General features: G+C 30.6%; 1 protein-coding gene and 1 long non-coding RNA gene across 9 annotated transcripts in view; one reads left to right on the top strand and one right to left on the bottom strand.

Annotated features, from left to right (window-relative positions):
* Positions 1 to 21327, top strand: part of LOC115887898 (CLIP-associating protein 1-B) — a 96543-nt gene that overhangs the window by 2040 nt on the left and 73176 nt on the right. The window lies entirely within an intron of this gene.
* On the bottom strand, positions 18549 to 18851 carry LOC115887899. Its single transcript, XR_004051172.1, has 2 exons — positions 18748 to 18851; positions 18549 to 18588 (listed from the first exon to the last, which is right to left on the bottom strand). It is a non-coding gene; the product is annotated as an uncharacterized LOC115887899 (long non-coding RNA).

Genomic DNA, 21327 nt, shown 5'->3' with positions numbered 1-21327 from the left:
CTTTGAGAAGACTTTGTATATACATAATATTCTGTGGTAATCTTAGATTTTAGTTAAATACTAGTAGGAAAGTATTTAAAATAGGCTTGGTTAAGAAAGTAAGTATATAAGTAAGAATGTAACTGAACTGAAATTATTTTATTATGCTTAATTATTTCTAAGACTAAATTAGCTGCAATAATAAACACTTGTTATAACATATACATTTATTATGTGGCTGTTTGGCAAGTTCACTTGAAATGACGTCAAAAGTCGAAGTTAAATATATTTTTTTTCGGTTTATTGAATGGTTCATGGTGCTATTTTTATTTTGCATTCACGTAATAAGATAGTGGAAGGTGTGATACAATGTGCAATGAATTTTAATTAGGAATAGTCTACGTCTACACGATACTGTTTTTTTTTGCACTGTGATATGTAATTTGTGTAGAAAACCGCTTTTTTTAATGCTTGGTCATAAAAGCGATAATAAAAAATAATTGAGTTTTCAATGCATTCTGCGAGGTATTTTGAATTCGTGTTTGCTATTTGGGGAATTCTTTTAAAAATAAATATGGACAATGTGTGATGTGAGCTAAATATAATTAAATAAATTTGTAAAAAATATTACTGTAAAAAATACAACTATACAGGGTGAATATTAAATAAGTGCAAATCTTTTTGGGGTGGTATATTTCTACCCCAGGAACACGTCTATGGGTTTTTTTCGCGAAAAAAAAATAAATTTAATAAAAAATAATTTTTCTGTAAGTATATTTTAGAAAACTTTAGAACTGCCTGTTCACCTCAAATTTTCTCACGGTATAATTTCTTAATCTCTGACATTATCATGGTTACGGCTTAACTCTATGCTTACCACGCTAAAAAGAATGTAAATACAGAAAAAAATCCGGTACCTCTTAATTTTTTTAAAAATAAATTAATTTAAAAAAAAATCAAATTTGAATAACTGGGTCGTTTTGGACCAATCTAAAAAACGGTAAAGAGAAAATATTTGTCTTTTATTGAGATCTACCAGCTCTGAAAATATTTGTACTTTTTTAAGACTCACCCGGTATATTTATATATTTTTATTTTGAATAAAATAAAAAAAAATCGATGATGCCATTTAAAAATCAAAAGTTGTAGTAATTTCCGGTGAAACCGGAAGTGACCGAAAACAATTGAATATGTCAATCAATCCTAATTTATGTCATATAGGTACTAACATACCAAATTTCGTTTTTTATCTGAAGAAATAAAAAAAGTTATAGGGGTGAGCCACTTTCGAGACGCACCCGGTAGAGGATTGTCAAAGCCAAAACCAAGAAATTATCGCAAGAAATATGAAAAATGAGAGAAAATAAGATTAGTATTTAGTCGTATTAAATAGAAAAATGCTTTTTAGAAAATTCAAATATGTATCTTTACTTTTCCTTGTTGGTAAAAATAACTATAATAAACATTAATCATTTCACCAGCGTAATTTTTAAATGCGTGCCTTAATTCGACCGATAACACGAATTAAGATTGAGCGTCATGTTAATTTAGTGCAGCTGTTCTTAATCTGGAAGAGCTATGCTAGGAAATTGCAGGGAATCACCATCTCTCATATTAAGCAGAGCTTCGCTGGTTTAAATTTCCGAACGAGTGATTAATATCCTTAATGTGATTTTGAATCTTGATGTTTTCGACACAACGTGTATATTATTTCGTATATTTTTCATTTTATTGATTTTATGGAAAGCGCTGTTCATTAAAATGTATCCTATGTTATAGGGCTTGTTTCTCTCTACAATTTCCTGTCTCACAATGTATACCGTTTGTGTGCGGGAAGGGTTCATAGTTTCATAGTTGTCGATTTTCGAAAGAAATCAGTACATTTATATTATTTCGTATATTTTTCATTTTATTCGTTTTATGGAAAGCACTGTTCATTAAAATGTTCTATCCTATGTTATAGGGCTTGTTACTCTCTACAATTTCCTGTCTCACAATGTACCGTTTGTGTCCAGGAAGGGTTCATAGTTTCATAGATGTCGATTTTCGAAAGAAATCAGTACATTTATATTATTTCGTATATTTTTCATTTTATTCATTTTATGGAAATCACTGTTCATTAAAATGTTGTATCCTATGTTATAGGGCTTGTTTCTCTCTACAATTTCCTATCTCACAATGTACCGTTTGTGTCCGGGACGGGATCATAATTTCATAGTTGTCGATTTTCGAAGAAATCAGTACATGTGTATTATTTCGTATATTTTTCATTTTATTGATTTTATGGAAAGCGCTGTTCATTCAAATGTTGTATCCTATGTTATAGGGCTAGAATTCAGTAATTGTACGGAAATTATGATTTATTTGCGGATTGTCATAGTTAAAAATAAACTATTTCGATTATCGCTAATAAGACTTGAGTCTTAATTAAATAATGGTCAATTACGAACACGAACGAAATTGAATTTTATTCATACTGGCGACCTTCAGGATCTTATCGCTGTCGGTCAATAGGTCGAATTGGTGCCGATCCAGAATGAAAAATGAAAAAAAAAACATACACAGCTGTTACTTAATTTTGTCAATTCTATTTTTACCGGTTGTATTTGTGTGTTTATTTTGTGTCATTGTGTATACGGAACGATACGAAAGCGTAGAGCTGCCATCACAACATTGAAAAATATATTTAGCAAAATTTACACTTTTTCTGTAAATTTACAGATTTTCTTTAAATTTACAGATTTTCTGTAAATTTACACTTTTCCTGTAAATTTACAGATTTTCTGTAAATTTACACTTTTTCTGTTAATTTATGCGTTAGTGGCAACAGTGGTGCGTTATTCTACGAGTAGTTCCCATCGAATTCTGTTCTACGCCAGTTTATTCACAAAAGTCTTTACTAGTAAAGACAGAATTAGGGAACCACTGCGGCAATTAATTGAAGGATTGAAGACATGCGGACTATATGAAAAGATTAAGCAATATCCCAGTATATTCAAAGATATATTTTGTTCTGAAACCACACTCTCTTCAAAAATACTTGAAGAATTATTCCTCATCGTCTATACTGAACCTGGGTCTAACATAGTACAGAAAATCGGGTGATCTCTTATTTTAGGGATTATGTATTAAATTTCGAATGTGTGTGATATAATAGTATGGCATTTTTTTGTTTAATATGTTTTCTAATATGCTTTTAATCGACCCGGAAAGTATTTTCACCCTTTCCGATGCATTACTGTTTGCAAGAGGATCTGATGGCCTCCACCTCTGGGATGACGTAAACTGTCGTCTGCAAATGATGTAAACTTAGGGCATAACCATCCTCTAGCAGACATGTCAGAATTTCTTTGTGACTTAATCCGATATGAAAGTAGGTTTTAATGTATTCGTCCATAATCTCTGATGAATATCTGTACTACTTAGGCACAATAGCAACTTAATCAGCGGAGAACAATGCTCACTTGTAACTAACGAGCAGGTCGATGCCGAGACGTCATTCTGCTGGGTAGTAAATTTCGCATGCAATTTACAGAAAAAGTGTAAATTTACAGAAAATCTGTAAATTTACAGAAAAAGTGTAAATTTACAGAAAAAGTGTAAATTTACAGAAAATCTGTAAATTTACAGAAAATGTGTAAATTTACAGAAAAAGTGTGAATTTAACACATACAGAAAAAGTGTAAATTTACAGAAAATCTGTAAATTTACAGAAAAAGTGTAAATTTTGCTAAAATTATATTTCATTGTTGGGATGGCAGCTCTACGCTTTCGTAGAACGAACAAGCGTTAGTTAGCAATCTTTCAACACATTAGCACCGTGCGCTGATATTTTAATTAAAATATTTGTTGATGGTGATCATTAGCAAACTAGATAGGAAAACAACTTACTTTTAAATATCTTAATTTATGTATATGTTACTCGCTGATTCGACAGATGTTTTTGACACTGATTGTCAAATTCTGCATAAATTTCTTTGGGATTGTGAATTTGTGAAATAGTCTTTGTGTAAAATTGTATTTTTTTGAGGATAGTTTTAGGGTAGTTCTGATTTATTTTGTTCTTTATGTTTTTTGGGACACTGAATCTGATGTATGCTAACAAAATTTCGTGACGGGACATTTAAAAAAATGCAAAATACGTAAAAAAATGCTATTTTTTCGTTTTCTTTTGCTTATAACTCCAAAATATATTTTTTTAGAAATACTTCTATACAAAATAAAAGTAGACAAAATTTCCTACAAATTCAGTTCTATATATTTTTTCGTCAGGCAATCCGATTAGGCTCTACCGCTGGTTTTAGATTAGCGCAGGGTTGGAAAAAATCATGATTTTTTTAAAAAAATAAAAAAAATCAGATATTTTGATTTAAATCAGATTTTTTTGATTTTAATTCAAAACAATATTTAAATCGGATTTCCAAATGACTAGGGCTTATTTCCAATTAAAGTCCTATCTTAAATGGCTAAATCTATACCCCGATACCGATAACATTAACAATTCTACGGGGCGTTGTGATTTTTCTACATCGGTCACCAATATATTCCGCAAAAAAAGTCGTTCGCTTCAGATCAAAAGGATTTTTTTTTTCAAATGTCTGAAAAATATAAATTTTTGTAATTTTAATGCCTAGGCATAAAAGTACAAAAACATATTATTAAATTGATATTAAGTGTAAAATTCAACGAGTGTACAAATTGTTGCTCGATTACTGTTTATATTATTCGCAATGTTTGAAATTGATTAAAAAATTATTTGTAATGTTTATAAAAAATAGTATGTTCTATTCGGAGTAAAAATGTACTTTTTGTGCCTCCCTGTAACGTCGGAATAGCTTTTCGTTGGTCCTTCAAAGGTACAGCATCGTCAAATAAAGTAGAGAATGATATTAGTATGTATTATATCTAATGTCAAAGTGTAAAGTACTTACTGCAGATCAAAATGTCGGTAGAAATTTGGAAACATGCAACCGTTTCAAAAAAAAATATAAAACAACATATTTTCTGACAACGATTATAGATTCTCGGGAATGAAGATATAGTTTCTATATTAGAAGCACCTAGTTCTGCACTAGACTTTGCGAATGATATGTATTCGAACAGCGAATTTTTGTCACATATACATACATAAATTTTAAAATAAATCCCTGCGTTTAGCGGTCTAATGGATTTACACGAAATCAAAAATCGGTCAAAGAATTAAATTGATGAATAGATATTTTTCTATAGTTTTATAACATTTACAATTAGCAAAAAAAAAATTACATTTTTTGTAAATCATAGACACAAAGATAACAATACACAATATATACAATTCCATACATACGAGGCGTTTCGGAAAAAATAAGAAGGATAGGAAAACAATATAACATACAAACATCTTTCAAAATACAAAATACACTTCAATCAATTTTATCACATACTAAACCAATGAATACAGAACAACAAACAAAAAATGTAATATACCAAATACCCTGCGAATACGATAAATTTTACATTGGTGAAACATCTAGACCCTTAAATGAATTAAAGAACATAAAGATTATTTAAGAAAGGGAGATTTTCACAAATCTAAGATTTGTCAGCATTCATGGGACACAGGGCACAGAATAAATTTTAATAACGCCAAAATTATAATGAAAGAAGCGATAGCCTCTAAAAGAAAAATAAAAGAGGTTTTTTTTAATTCAATCTAATAATAATAAATGTATTGCTCATGCATCTGTAGATGTTAGTAATGTATGGCAATCGCTTCTTTGATTTTAAAGAACATTACATAAATAAACATAACATACGTTAAATTTAAAAATAATCATACAGAAAGTTTGGGCTTTTTGGTTTTACCTTATTAAGTAATTATTAGGTAGTAATTGTTAATTTTGACGTTTAACTTAATATAATGTCATTTTAACAGAACGTCAACGATTTCTTGTAGACGTATCTCTTTTAAAAAGTAAAGTGTTCTCGAATAGTTCAATTTAAATATTTTAAATAGTTTTTTTTTCTTGATTCTTTATATTTTTTACTTCCGACGACGGAAAGAGAAAACTTTCCGAAACGTTAAGCATTTTTTTCTTTGTTAGGCAAATTTTTATTACTGTAAACACAACTTCTGACAAGCAGCGTCCGTTTAGGTTTAACGCCAGAAGTGTTTACAAAAAATAACTATTTTATTTTGTAGATTTTTCTTGCAGTGCAGTGGCGAAAAACCCATAAGATTTTTTGGGAAAGATGAATCCGCCACATAGATATAGAAATGTTTTATTTACAATTAGGTATTTTTCGATTTATTATCTGTTATACCTGTTATAGAAATATGTTTTATAGTTGTCTAGGACACATTTTTGTAGCTTTTACAGTTATCTTTTGATTTATAATAAAGTTTCAATAATTTTTTTTATTTAAATCACACGATTAAAATTTAAAAAATCACTTGATTTAAATCACGATTTAAATCATGATTTAAATCACTTGATCATACCAACCCTGGATTAGCGTATATATTTTAAGCTATCGTTATTTGAGACAATAAGTTCCTATAAACATATGTCCTAAAGTCCTTCCCGAGGAAGTAACAGCCCTTGAAATGGTAAATAAAATTAATATACCGGGTGCGTCTCTAAAGTGGCTCACCCCTATGACTTTTTTATTTTTTTCAGTTAAAAAACGAGATTTAGTACATACTAAATCTCGTTCGTCAATAATCTCTAAGTCTCTAAATTCGTCAATCAATCCTAATTTATGTCATATACTAACATTAGTATATGACATAAATTAGGATTGATTGACGTATTCAATTGTTTTCGGTCACTTCCTGTTTCACCGGAAATGATTACAACTTGTGATTTTTAAATGGCACCGTCGGTATTTTTTACTTTTTTCTTTCTAATTCTTTATTCGATAGAAAATAACACTCTGAATAGAATGACATATCATATGTCAACTTTTGACATTTTCGCATATGGTTTATTTGTAATTATAACATGTGGTTCATAATAAAAATTTGACTCTAAATATATAGTGTGTGGTATCAAATTATTCGTAAAAAAATGCTTTTTCCAAATATGCTAATGAGCCACTCTCGTTCCGTTTGAAAAAATTGAGATATGATTAAAAATAGGATTTGGGCATCTTTTAACCGGCCAGGACAAGACACTAAAATTCTGTCTGTCTAAAAAAACATTAGACGATCAAATCTATTTTTCCAAGGCTTCTTGATTAAAAATTAGTTTTTAACATAGCCATGGCACCCTAGATTGAAATTGAAAATACGATTTTTTAATAAGCGAGAATGTCAAAAATTGACATATGTATGATATGTCATTCTATTCAGAATGTCATTTTCTATCGAATAAAGTAAAAAAAATGGCGTCGGGAGGTACGTATAGCCGCCCATACTAAAATATGTTAATAAAAAGTTGGTAGGCAGTTCTTTTAGTTCCAAAGTAAAGGAATTTTTCCAATTTTTTTTATCTCAAAAACTGCGACTTTGACTGATTTTGATGTTATTACAAATTTTGTTGCAAATATTATTCATAATCTTAAATTGAAAACCGCGTTTCGCTAGCTACTGTAATTTTGGAGTTACGATTTTTTAAAATTTTTAACCCCCTCCCATACCCCCTTACCAACCCTCTATCGCAAACAAAAATTAATGGTCAGATTCTCGGGTGCCACAGTATTTTTGTGCCAAATTTGATTAAAATCGGTTTAGCGGTTTTTGAGTTATCGTGTTACAGACAGACGGACAGACAGACACCATGAAAATATTTTGTATTTAGGTCATTCATGACCCAAACAACTTATTTTGAGTGAAATTAAAAAAAAAATTGGCTAATAAAGTTGATTTTCATAAACATTCGTTTTTTCCAAATAACTCAGCAATTCTTGGAATTTTTGAAACTTTTTTGATGGCATCTTGGTGAACATCCCAAGGCGCAAATTTACCCTAAATTAACCATGTTTGTATCTATTACGGTTTCCTAGATACCAATGCTCGTACCTCGAATTTGTAGCATCCTGTATACATATAGATTAATAATTTTATGCAAATAATTATCTCAATTTTACGTATTATTATTATCTCATAAATTATTATGATTTCGAGTGAATGGTTTTTATTATTCTACTAGATAAATGTTGAGTACCTATGTTTGTTTTGTAGGTATGGGTACTAACAAACGTAATCAACATTTGGGATCTGAAACCATATTGGGCAGTGGATACTGTGGGTTAAGATCGATTTTATATATCGAGGCGCGTATTTAGTTTAATGTGTTGTGAACATACATTTAATATGGTTATATGTATATGTATATTCGACAAATTGTATAAAATATTATTTTTACCCTTATTCTACGGCTATGCCTAAAGAATTTAAGGTACGAAAAATACCATCAACATTATTATTCTTCTCAGAAAGATGGGTGATGCAAATAAACAGAACCATTACCTTAAGATGAAATTTGGAAGAAATAGTCATAAATAGTTGCATCATTTTAGTTTTCCTTTGTAATTCGTTTTACTTTCAGACGCGATGTCTGGTTTCTATTTACTTAAGAAATGGTCATGTTTGTCCCTTTGCAAACCTACCTGAAAATATTATTAAGAAATAGTAGGTACGCCCGTGGATTTTCGAGAGGGCATTCTCATAAAAGCACGGTCACAGAAGGGACCAGGGACATTCATAAAAATTTTTCATAGACGTAATACTGCTAAATTTATATTTTGTATTAAAAGTTTAAAAATAAAAGTAATAACAACTTAGTAAGAATTTAATTATAAAAAAATAAAGAATAACATTCCCAACAAGTGGTGATACGAGTCAAATAGAGAACTACAACATTTGGTGGCAGCGACTACAAGATTGGTGACGACGGTGGTCCAATCCAGGATCACGACATTGGTGGCAGCGGTGGGATACTACCAAGGTTTCCTGAAGGTGCGCCAGACGCAGCAGAAAACCTACCAGTTTTTGGAAGAAGATAGAGGCAACGGGCAGTTCTTGAAGGTGCACCAAGAAGCAGCAAGAAGCCCGACACGAGACATAGACATTGGGGACACTGAAGGAGCGCCAGACGCAGCAGCAAGTCTCCAGGGAAGCTTTGTTTTCACCAGATGATGACGGGGTTAATTTATTTATAATAATTACCAGTATCCTAGCAGTAGTCCACTCAGAATACAATATAACCACTTATGACTTGAACCCTGGAATACACTTTGAGCACCTGGGCGAACTAAGGTTTTTAATAACAAATGGAAACTAGTAACTTTTGTAGAATTAGAAAATATTAGTAATAAGTTATTATCATTAAAGAATTACCGTAAGTATACTACAGATTTATGCAATAATGAGAATGCTCAATATCACTATTATATTTGTCAGTTATTTTTGAAAAGTTCTAAATACACTTTCGAAAAAAATTGAAAAAGAACTAGAAGTCTTACACGAATTGATCGGTCATAGTCATTTATCAGAAAGTAGACAAAAACGAGGTTGGTTCAATATTGTAGGAAAAGCAACTAAAGTTTTATTCGGCGAAGAAGATGCTAAATACTATAATGATAAAATTTCACAAATGAATAAAGACGAAACTTCAGTCCTTCAACTTTTAAAAGAACAAACAAAAATTGTTCAATCAACAATAATTAATTTCAATAATACTATTGGAACTTTAGATTTTAACGAAAATTTATTAAAAATAATATAAAAAAGATTAGCGATGAATTAAGCAAAGTCAAAGAAAATTTTCATTTTCTATATATAAAAAACCGGCATAGAAGAACACGTCACTATTTTAAATATGATGCTAAATCAATTACAATTAGAAATCATGACGATTACGAATGCTATTTTAGTAGCAAGAAAGGGAGTTTACACCCCTCAATATTAACGCCATTAAGGTTAATTAACGAATTAAAAGATGTGTCCGAATCTCTACCTCATGGATTAGAATTTCCTGTACCATTAGATCCGCTCAATGCAAATCTCATTCTAAATGTTATCGAGTTGCAAGTTTATTTCGAAACAAACGATTAATATATATTATAAACATCCCTTTAATTGAAACAAATTTATTCTATATTTATAAAATATCACCCTTTCCAAAATTAATGTCAAATAACCAGTTTATATTAATTCAACCCTCATCTAAATATATAGCAATTGACGAAAGCAAACAGCAGTTTATTACACTGTCGGAAATAGAATTTAATACTTGTTTAAAAATTATAGAAAATAAATTTATTTGCAAGCAACAAAAAACCAGTTTCTCTTGCTCATTTGGCAGATAATTGCGAAGTTAAATTATTGCAATTCACAAATATCATACCTGATATCTGTGACAAACGTATAATTCAGTCAGATAGAGCAATTTTTATTCAACTACAAACCAGTAACACTTGGTTATTTGCAGTTCCTCATCCAGAAACTCTTACGATATCATGTAATAATAAAAAAAAATCACGTAGATGTAATACTAAAAAATTGCGGTAGTGTCACTATAGGTAAACAATGTAAAGCTTATAGCGCATCATCAATGCTAATCCCTCATGGAAATACAGTCCAGTCCAATATTTCAAGTGATTTTATTCCACCATTCGACATTAGTGATAATTGTTGCGAAAGGATAAAGGAAGAAAAAATAAACATTAGTGAAATATTTCTCAACGAACATTATAGGAAATTAACAAAGCATCCCCGAACTTAATGTAGCGAGCCATAAGCTAGAAGATATTGAAAAGTTAGGTGATGAAATTCTAAAAAGGAAACTTGTAAACAATTATACATTTCCAGCATCTGTAATTGCCTATATCTTAGCTCTTCTTGCTATTATTTTATTATTTATAAATTGTATACAAATGTACTAACAAGACAGCCTGTTGCGGAATTATTCCAAACTTATGCATTAGAGTTAATCAGTCTGTGGAACCATCTTCTAGAAATAGTGATAGATATGTTGCTCATTATAATCGTAATATTAGCCAAAACTCTGAAAATGTAGGTAACTATGAAAACTCCGAAGAAGAGAATGTTAATTTACAGGCGCCCTCGCGCAGACCCATTGGGTATGTACCATCAAGGCGACCATTAAAAGAAAAAGTTAGTTAAGTTAGAATGTAAGTTAGTTATAATTAGTAGTTAAGACTTGTATAATACTTTTATATATGTACTTTTATTCATTTCCATCTGAGTTATACTAATTAATTATATAAACATTTGTTTTGAGATTTCATATCACTTTCACCTCATGAAATCTCTCATTAAGGGGAGGTGTTGTGAACATACATTTAATATGGTTATATGTATATGTATATTCGACAAATTGTATAAAATATTATTTTTACCCTTATTCTACGGCTATGCCTAAAGAATTTAAGGTACGAAAATACCATCAACATTATTATTCTTCTCAGAAAGATGGGTGATGCAAATAAACAGAACCATTACCTTAAGATGAAATTTGGAAGAAATAGTCATAAATAGTTGCATCATTTTTAGTTTTCCTTTGTAATTCGTTTACTTTCAGACGCGATGTCTGGTTTCTATTTACTTAAGAAATGGTCATGTTTGTCCCTTTGCAAACCTACCTGAAAATATATTATTAAGAAATAGTAGGTACGCCCGGATTTTCGGAGAGGGCATTCTCATAAAAGCACGGTCACAGAAGGGACCGGGGACATTCATAAAATTTTTTCATAGACGTAATACTGCTAAATTTATATTTTGTATTAAAAGTTTAAAAATAAAAAGTAATAACAACTTAGTAAGAATTTAATTATAAAAAAATAAAGAATAACATTCCCAACAAGTGGTGATACGAGTCAAATAGAGAACTACAACATTTGGTGGCAGCGACTACAAGATTGGTGACGACGGTGGTCCAATCCAGGATCACGACAAATGTATTCAAATATTATGCAGTACCACTTTATTTACAAATATATATCTCGGAAAATGCGTCTATATATTACGATTACTTATTAATTACTACGTATAACGTAAATCATGTAATTCTAACGGTAAATAAATAAAATTTGTGTTGTCTAGGTTAGGAGAACTAGCACGGGGATATATTTTAGTATTTCGTATAATTTATGAGATAGGTATTACATGAATTGGCAAACGGTATTTAGGATAAACAGATTATTTTTGTTTGTCAAACGTTTATGATAACTAATACGATCGATGAATGATTGATTATTATACATAATATATCGGTATTTAATACTTATTTGATTTTAATTGCTTTAAATTATTTTTTTTTATAGAAATATCTTTATAATATACTCAGATGCAAAAAAATTCAACGGGACAGTTTTCGTCAAATATTTTTTTTAACTCTGTATTTTGATGATTTTAGCAAACTGTACATAAATATTCCAGCTTTAATTCGTATAAACTCAATTTTTTATAAATTTCAGTATTTTACTTATTATACAGGGTTAATCGAAGGGTTGTTTTTTACCTTAACTTTTACTTTAAAACCTTAACCTCAACCTTAAAACATCCTGTGCATCAATTTTGTAAGCAAATTGTTCTAAAACGTTATTTTACGGTCAGAACCATGACTCCTGAGCATTTTGTTTATTGGCTCATGTCCACACATGCTTCAATTAATTTTTTTAAGGCCAAATGAACTTGCCACCAACAAATTGCAATTTTTTCAATCATTACTTTTTGATGCTATTAAGAATATGAATAGGTGGCAATGTGTTTCACACAATACCTAGAAGAAGTTGGTATGGAAAAAATGAGCGGCCAGTATGTTTGCGAGATCTGAATCCTTGAGAACATGTTTGCGGGACAACATGTTCTGGGATTACTATAGAAACGCATTTTGAAAACGCGTTTATTGGTAGAATTTTCATTCATATACATAGATATTTTGTTTTGTCTATGTTAACTGTCAAGTCAGTAATTAGAAAATAACTTAAACAAAAAAGAACTAAGAACTATAAATTCGTTCGTCCCAAAACTACGTTTTGTTTAACTTAGTTTGCTTCTGGGGTACAGAAATGTATACCAGTATTAGGTACTAAGGTATGTCTAATGCCCTTACAAAGTGTATTAGAAAACTGTTTTGTAACATTTAAAAGAATTTTTCAAGTGATACATATCTAAATTTCCATGTTTGTTATAGAGAATGTTTGCAAACCGAAGTATCATTCAATTTTTCTATCGATAAAAAAGTCAAAGACACGTTTCCTTTTAAAAATGCTCCGCATTCGCAGATTCTCCAAATTCGTACCTTGTTACCGCTAATTATACGTGGTTGCGATATGAAACACGTCACGCATTTCCACACAATTAACTGGACGTATAATTGACTTTGTCCTAACTTTGTCACGTCAGTGTCGGTTAATCATCGATTAATTAACTGCCAGCACAAAACATTGTGTTCGAAATTCGATTATAGAAGTTTAGGATTAATTTAGACTTGTATAATATGTATAAATAAGAGGAAATGGACAAAAACAGACGGGAAAAGAGCAATTTCAGCTTTAGTAAAGTAAATAAATTACTTAATAAAGAATGATTTTATTTTTGTGAAGAGTTCTTTACTGGAGGAACAGAAAAGTAAGTATTTTTTTGCAAAAGGCAACTATTATTCAAATGTCTTTCGCATATACAGGGTCCGGCAATAGTGCGTCGGGCATCTGTAGCTCCTATAATAAAATAGTTAGGATTTTTTTAAGTGCATACCTAAAGTATGTATTAGGATGTATTTCAGAAAAGTATTTTAACTTTTACAGGATGGCCCAAAAATGTGTGAGTGGATCGAGGTGATTTTTTTTAAAGGGAACATCCTGTATATTATTGCATTTTTGAGTTCCTTTCAGATCACTTTACATAATCCTATGATATTATTAAATATGTTTTGATAGTTTCAAAGATATTAATAAATAACTTAAAAAAATATTTTTTCAGCCTTTTTTAAAAAAATATTAAAAATACACGAAATGTCGTGAAATCAAAACTATATTAGGTATTTACAGTAGTGGGTCTGTACTTACTTTGCTACAAATATCGTAATCTTAAACCATACAGGGTGTTCAAAATTCTATGTCAAACTTTCTAAAATATAAAATATTTTTTTTGTTTTTTTTTTAATGGAACATCCTATGTATTATTTCTTTGTTAGATAGAGAATTGAGAAATGAACACTTTCTGTATTTTAAGTATTTCAGAATTTTTAACGGTTTTGCGGATATTTGTGGTATTATATTTTATATTACATATGGGATTGTATTTTACCGTTGAAAGGGCCATAATATGTAATAAAACAGCGAATATTTGCGAAACCGCTGAAAATTTTTAAATGCTTTAAATACAAAAATATGTTTATTTTTAATTCTCCATCTAACAAAGAAATAACATACAAGGTATTCCATTAAAAAAAAACAAGAAAAACTATTTTATAATTTAAAAACGTTTGGCATATAATTTTGAACACCCGGTATGGTTAAAGAATACTATATTTGTAGCAAAGTAAGTACAGACCCACTACAGTAAATACGTAATATAGTTTTGATTTTAGGACATTTCTTGTATTTTTAATAATTTTTTTAAAAAAGGCCGCAATTTTTTTTTCTTATATCTATGAAACTATCAAAACTTATTTAATAATATCTTAGGACTATGTAAAGTGGTGAAAAAGTAAGCCAAAAATGCAATAATATACAGGGTGTTCCACTCCAGTGAACCACTCACACTTTTTTGAGCCATCCTGTAGAAGTTAAATATTTTTCCTGATATACATCCTAATATACAGGGCGTTCCAGAAATAAGTGTAAGTATTATAAGGGGTGGTAGATCTCGATAAAAGAAACATATTTTCTCTTTATCGTTTTTCAAATAAGTCTAAAATAACGGAGTTATTTTACTTTGAAAATTTCTAAAGAAAAATGATTTTTTGGTAAAATTTTGAGAACCACTGGATCTTTTCTGGATTTTCTTTCTTGTAAATTTAATCTACTATGTTGCCATATTATCAAGAAATTATTTTTTTTTTAAATAAAAACTAAAAAATTTCCAAAAAAAATTTTTTCGCGAAAAAGACATCATAGGCGTGTTTCTGGGGTTGAACTATACTACCAGTTAAAATACTTGCACTTATTTCTGGGACACCCTGACCATACTTTAGGTTTTGCACTTATACAAAATTCCTAAGTTTTGTATTCTAGGACCTTAAGATGCCCGACGCACTGTTGCCGGACCCGTATAAAGTATTAGGAACGACTTTGAACCGTGGCTTATAACATCATGCACAAAATAAAAATAACTTTTTTGACGTATAAATGAAGTTTGCAAGAAATTATATTAATATATAAAAATCAAAAACGAAATACGATTTGTCAAAAATGGTTACATGAAAGCTCCTGAGAATAATCTATAGACTGACTGTCCTTACTTTAGTTAGGATATTGATGATTCAACTCGGTATTTGATACAGGACATGGATACTTCTGGATCTCTGCCCAGTTTTCTCCTTAAAATCGTGTCAATATCTTCAGTGACGACAATAATTTGACAGTATCCTCCTCGATGTAACTGATAGCGGTGTCTTTGAAAGCGACGCCGAACATCCGATAGGTACTTACGATGTATATGTGAGCTAATCTCGTTGGCAGGTGTCGTTTTGTTCCTGTCCGACAGACGACAGCAACAGCATCTCGGGGAAATGCACCGCATTTTTACTACTGCACGGATGCAAATAGACCGCGTATTTTTAGTATACGGAGTCGGTTTGTCCTTAGGCTAGAGAAACCAGTCGACAAATAGTTAAAGTCCAGTTCGAATTTTCCGTGTAGTTTGTCTTTTTGCTATTTATTTATCATTTTTTAAGTCGATTGTTTAGGATCGTTTTATTTGGTGTTTTGGCTTAGTTTTATAAGGGTAAGACTTGAATCTTTATTTGTTTTTAGTTTTGGTTCTATACAGGATGCTACAAATTCGAGGTACGAGCATTCGTATCTCGGTAACCGTAATAGTAAATTGGTGTAAAGTTGCGCTTTGGGATGTTCACCAGGATGCCATCAAAAAAGTTTTAAAAATTTCAAGGATTGCTGAGTTTTTTTTGGAAAAAACGGATTTTTTTGAAAATCAATTTTATTTTTTCCTGTCGTTACTTTTTAGAAAATCAAAAAACTAATTGCAGATTTTCATAGCCACTTTATTAGGGCTATCTGATGGTATTTTTAGATTTTCAAACTAGCTGATAATTTGTGTGATACAGAGGCCGACTTGTTTTTTTTAAAATACGGACCTGCATTTTTTTATTTCAGGTTTTGAAAGAACACTGTTGTTTCGGACATTTGAACACAATTTATTTAAACTAATTTTTAATTAATAAGTCCGGCTCTGTTTTTTTTTAATATTTAATCTATTCATCGGCAGCGTTAGAATATTGATAAGCCTTCAAACTTAACAATGACGTGGGGTAAAACATTGATTACGGAAAATCAAATGCAATAAAAAATAATATAAAATAAATAATATAATATAAACAATCAAATCGTTTCCCCGATTTGATTGTTTAATGGTAGAGCAGTATAATGGCCAACGAGGTTCCTGAACCTGTCGCCAAGGGACTTTACTTGATGGGGAGGGGCATACTTGACGTCATTTGTAAAAGTGAAATCAAAATATATTTTGATTTTACAAAGAGCTATAAATAAAATTGAACGAATAATAAATTTGTGCATAGGAAGAGTGGTAACCCTTTTTAACATGCATTAGAAACTTGTTTGTAGAAGTTGATATATTTATAATAACTACGATTAATATTATGCATATTATTAGATCGTACATTGATATTTCCAAATCACAAAAAAAGTTAAAAATAATATCTTTTAAATTGCTGATCTGGATATTATTTATTTGAAACTTTCAATTGGCTAGATTTACCTTATTCAACTTTAATTAACGCTCATCAATCTCGTGGCGATGAATATAATCAGGTTTAATAATTTAAAAATTCAGAGTCGGACTTAAAATTATTTTAAATAATAATTAAACAGTTTTGTTGTTGTTAAAGTATCCAAAACAAAAAAAATATATATATAAAGTGTGGCATATCGTTGTACTCATGAGACTGAATTCTTTCAAAACCTGAAATAAAAAATGAAGGTCCGAATTTAAAAAAATTAAGTTGACCTATGTATCTCACAAATTATCAGCTAATTTGAAAAGGCTGTACTTAAATTGCCGTTAAACGGTAGCCTACTGTATCTCACAAATTATCAGCTAATTTGAAAAGGCTGTACTTAAACTGCCGTTAAACGGTAGCCTACTGAAATGCCGTTAATTGGTATGACGTCGTTGATGTGACGCACTTGACGGCTTTTTAATGCTTTGGTTAAAATGCCGTCGAACGGTCGCGTACTAAAATGCCGTTAATCGTTAATGCAGAGTAGGCTACTGATTAATACTTAATAATTTGTAATGTAGTGTTGTCCAAAATCCGTCATGGCTTATTCCTGTGGCTTATTCTGAATAAAATTAACTTGGAACAGTGTATATTTAGGTAGACGTATATGTTGCCGTTGTAGGTTTGAAAATCTATTTGCGATAAAATGTAATATATGGCATTGGTTTTCAGGTTTTTATTGCAAATTATAAACTGACAACTTAAAAATAATACTACGTCAACTTAAAATCTAATAATGCTGCAAAACCACAGTTTTGATTTAGGTCGCTTAGTCAATCCTGCACAACGGATATGTCTCCATAGAAGGCATCTACTGCAACAAAGTGGCATATGATTTTTCTGCGTGTCTTCACTGCACACAGAACAAAACCAACATTGTTGAAGTCGTTTCTGCTCAACTAGATTGGTTATTTTTTCAAAGGCTTTCTCGGTGCAAAATCGTAATTTACATTATTAGTTATTAATTTGGTAATTATTAGGTATCGCTAGACTTACTTTATGTGGATATCAACAGCCTCATCAAGAACGGCATGTGATATTTCTTCGGGGAGCATTTTAAGGTCTACAGTTTCAAGAAATTTCCCATTTGTGATGTCTCTAACGATGTTATAATCCTTAACGAAGCAATTCAGGATTACATCTTGTTTTTCATGATAGGATTGTTTAGCAAATGCTACAGTACATCTTTTCTTTTTCTTTGGTAGTCCTATGACCGTTAAGTCCTGTCCTTTTGGACGTCCTCGTTTTTTTATTGAAACAGGCATCTTAATTGTTGTCAAAGCGAAATCATTGGTTGTTGACATCATTTAAAACTGAATCACTAATATAGGAAAGTTGATGCGCTTCATCTCGTGTCATTTCCTCCTCTATAACCAGCTCGTTACAAAACTCAGGTGCTTCCACAGGTGACTGACCAAGAGTTGATGTATTTCTATTATCTAATATGAGCGCTTCACTTATATTGCTTCTGTCTTGAAGGTCCGTCTCGTCACATCTCAGAGTGTTCCACAGAAGACTGATTTTTACTTTCAAATACAACTGCATCATCATAATTTATATGTAGCATCTACTGCAAGAAATTCTGGAAAAGCCTTCATTGTACTTTTCATGGTTGGACTTTGAATGAAAAGTCCTCTGAAATTATTGTCTTCGTCTCGCAAAACAGCTACATTGGCACCTGAAAACAGAGTAGTTATTGGGACTAATAAGACGATAATAGAATATTTTAGTTTACCATATTTAGCTTTAAGTATATTTAAGCAGCCATCTAAGTTTTCTTTTCTTGATTGATCGGATATCTTCATATTTGTTAAATCTTGTAAAGTAACAATTCTACCAGTACTTTCTTGAACTTTTTGCTGTATCATTTTTCTATTGGCCTTCATATTCAAATAATCCTTGACGCTTTCCTTCATGTTACTGGAAAGTTTTCTTTGGCTAGGGTTATATGCATGTAGAACCTACAAAATATATCTTTTATGAATAAAATACTGTTCAAGCAAGAATTCTAAAAGCATACTATATGTCAACTAATCTGTAAACTTACCTTCGAAGTGACATGATTGTGCTTCATTTGAAGCATAATTTGAACCGATGTTACCTCGAGTGCTTTTCCATCAGACGATGCTTTGAATCTTACATGTACTGGGCAATCTTCTTTAAATGTCTAAGACTGTCGATTTTTTTCCCACTGCCCTTAAACTTCTTTCCACCGTGATTCCATGCATATAGAAGTTGATAATAAATCAAAGAGCTTTCTATTGGTCTCACAATTTTACTGCTTGCAATCGTACGGGCATCTCGTTTCCAAAATGTTGTGTACGTATTTTCACCAAGTTCCTCAATCGCTTTCTTTGCGTCAGCGAATGAGCTGAAAGCTGAACCTATCCCCCATTTTCAGCATGCTAATTTCAGTCATGAAAAATAATTAGGTACCTAACTAACCTAAAAATGTTTATAGATAAATTAACAATCAGAAAACTAACTGAAACACTTACTCCATCCTGAACCGATAATATCCAGATGTACACCTTAATTAAAATCAACTTATAGCACTTAGCACAAATTGTTACTACAATAATAATGCAAACGCGACGAAAAAAACATGCCAAAAAAGCAACGGAAAACGGAACACAAATTGATTAATTTTCGTATGACTAATGAATTTAACAATGATAATTTAAAACTCTCAGTACAAAAATTTATTAAAGAGCTGCAATGTATAAAAATGAGTAATATGCACTTGAAATTGCAATAAATCAGTTGTTAAGTAATCTTTTACGTCACGTTCTTCAGTGTGAGTAGGTGTTAATACTTAGCGATTTACTTTACGTGAAACCATAACAAATTAAAAATGTTGCACCATTTTTTTGCATCTTAAAGCAAGATGCTGGGACAACTACTGCTAGTCATCGTACAACACGTGGGAAAATTTCAAAAGTAAATAATAATAAATAATATTAAAACAAATAACAAAACTTCATTCCTAATAGTAGAACCCTCGAATAAAAAGATTAATGAACGATATAAACAAACTTAGGTGGAGCTCGATAGGAGGATTAATATAGCTAACTTAAAAATTCCGGTTTATAAGCGCCGTTTAAATTTTATTTAAAACGTATAAAAATATAATGTAAGGTAGACTCAATAATTTGTTGTTTTTTTACGTTGTCAATAAGTGTTGTTATTATTTAAAATTGTTAAAAAATATATTTTTAATAATAATAGATAAGTATTTAATATTAAAAATACCAGATACGCCACTGAAACATTTAAGAGAAATTGACGTATTCTATTGTATTTTTGACAAGTTAAGGTGTAATTAAAGTATCTAAATACAGGGTGGTCCGAACTGTATTCCGGAAACTAATATTCTGCAGATAAAAATAAGTAAAAAAGTTCGTATAAATGTATGTCCTAAAATGCTTAGTTTCGGATATACAGGGTGTAGAAATAGCATTTTTATTTCGATTTTTTCCAAATAATTTCTGAAGTAACGTCAATATTTGGATGGAAATTCAATTTTAGTTTTTAAAAAGTCACGGAGATGTATATTTTTTTACTCAGTTGTTTTATACGGGTACGGACGAAAAGTTATTACTTCAAAACAGTTAAAACAAGAGTATGTGGCGCCCCCTACAAATAGCAGTCATTTTAACATCAAAATCGGTTTCCTCATGTCAAAAAACTCCCAGAAACCAATTTTCATCTAAATATTGACGTTACTTCAGAAATTATTTGAAAAAAATCGAAATAAAAATGAAACTTCTACACCCTGTATCTCCGAAAATAAGCATTTTATGACATACATTTATACGAACTTTTTTATTTATTTTTATCTGCAGAATATGTTGCCGAAGCTTCCGGAATACAGTTCGGACCACCTTGTATATACCGTATGATCGAATAAAAACGGCGTCAGCGATGGCTATGAAATGAAGATCGCTGTCATTTTATATGTAAAATTATATGGGAAATGTCATCGATAGTCATTTCCAAGCCAACTGGACGCCATTTTTTTTCGATCATACGGTAGTTAAGTCCATTAAAAAAAACACGCTTGGATCCTTTTTATTCTATAAGTCCCTCAATTAATGAGTAAGTGTTAATCGTTCATTCAAATCATCATTTTCTCAATAAACTTACATGCAAGTATTTCGAAAACTGTTACATTTAGGCATAAACATCTTTATACAACCAGTTGCCTTTATTTTTGACGCTGAATAAATTAAAAAGCACAAAATGATAACAAAATCGAATGAAAATAGAAAAAGAGAATTTCCAAAAAGAATGTTTGAAAGAGAAAATTCAAAACATTATTGGAGTGTTGCCTACAAAAATAATTCATTCTCGTAAAAGTTTTATTGTTAAGTGTTTTAAAATTCTCCGCGTAACTTGGGTTGTTTACATTTCGAAT

Source organism: Sitophilus oryzae, unplaced genomic scaffold, assembly GCF_002938485.1.
Source record: "Sitophilus oryzae breed Bouriz unplaced genomic scaffold, Soryzae_2.0 scaffold_682_pilon_pilon, whole genome shotgun sequence".
Taxonomy (NCBI): Eukaryota; Metazoa; Arthropoda; class Insecta; order Coleoptera; family Curculionidae; genus Sitophilus; species Sitophilus oryzae.
Note: the sequence above shows the minus strand (reverse complement) of the source record. Positions and strands in the feature narration are given on the sequence as shown.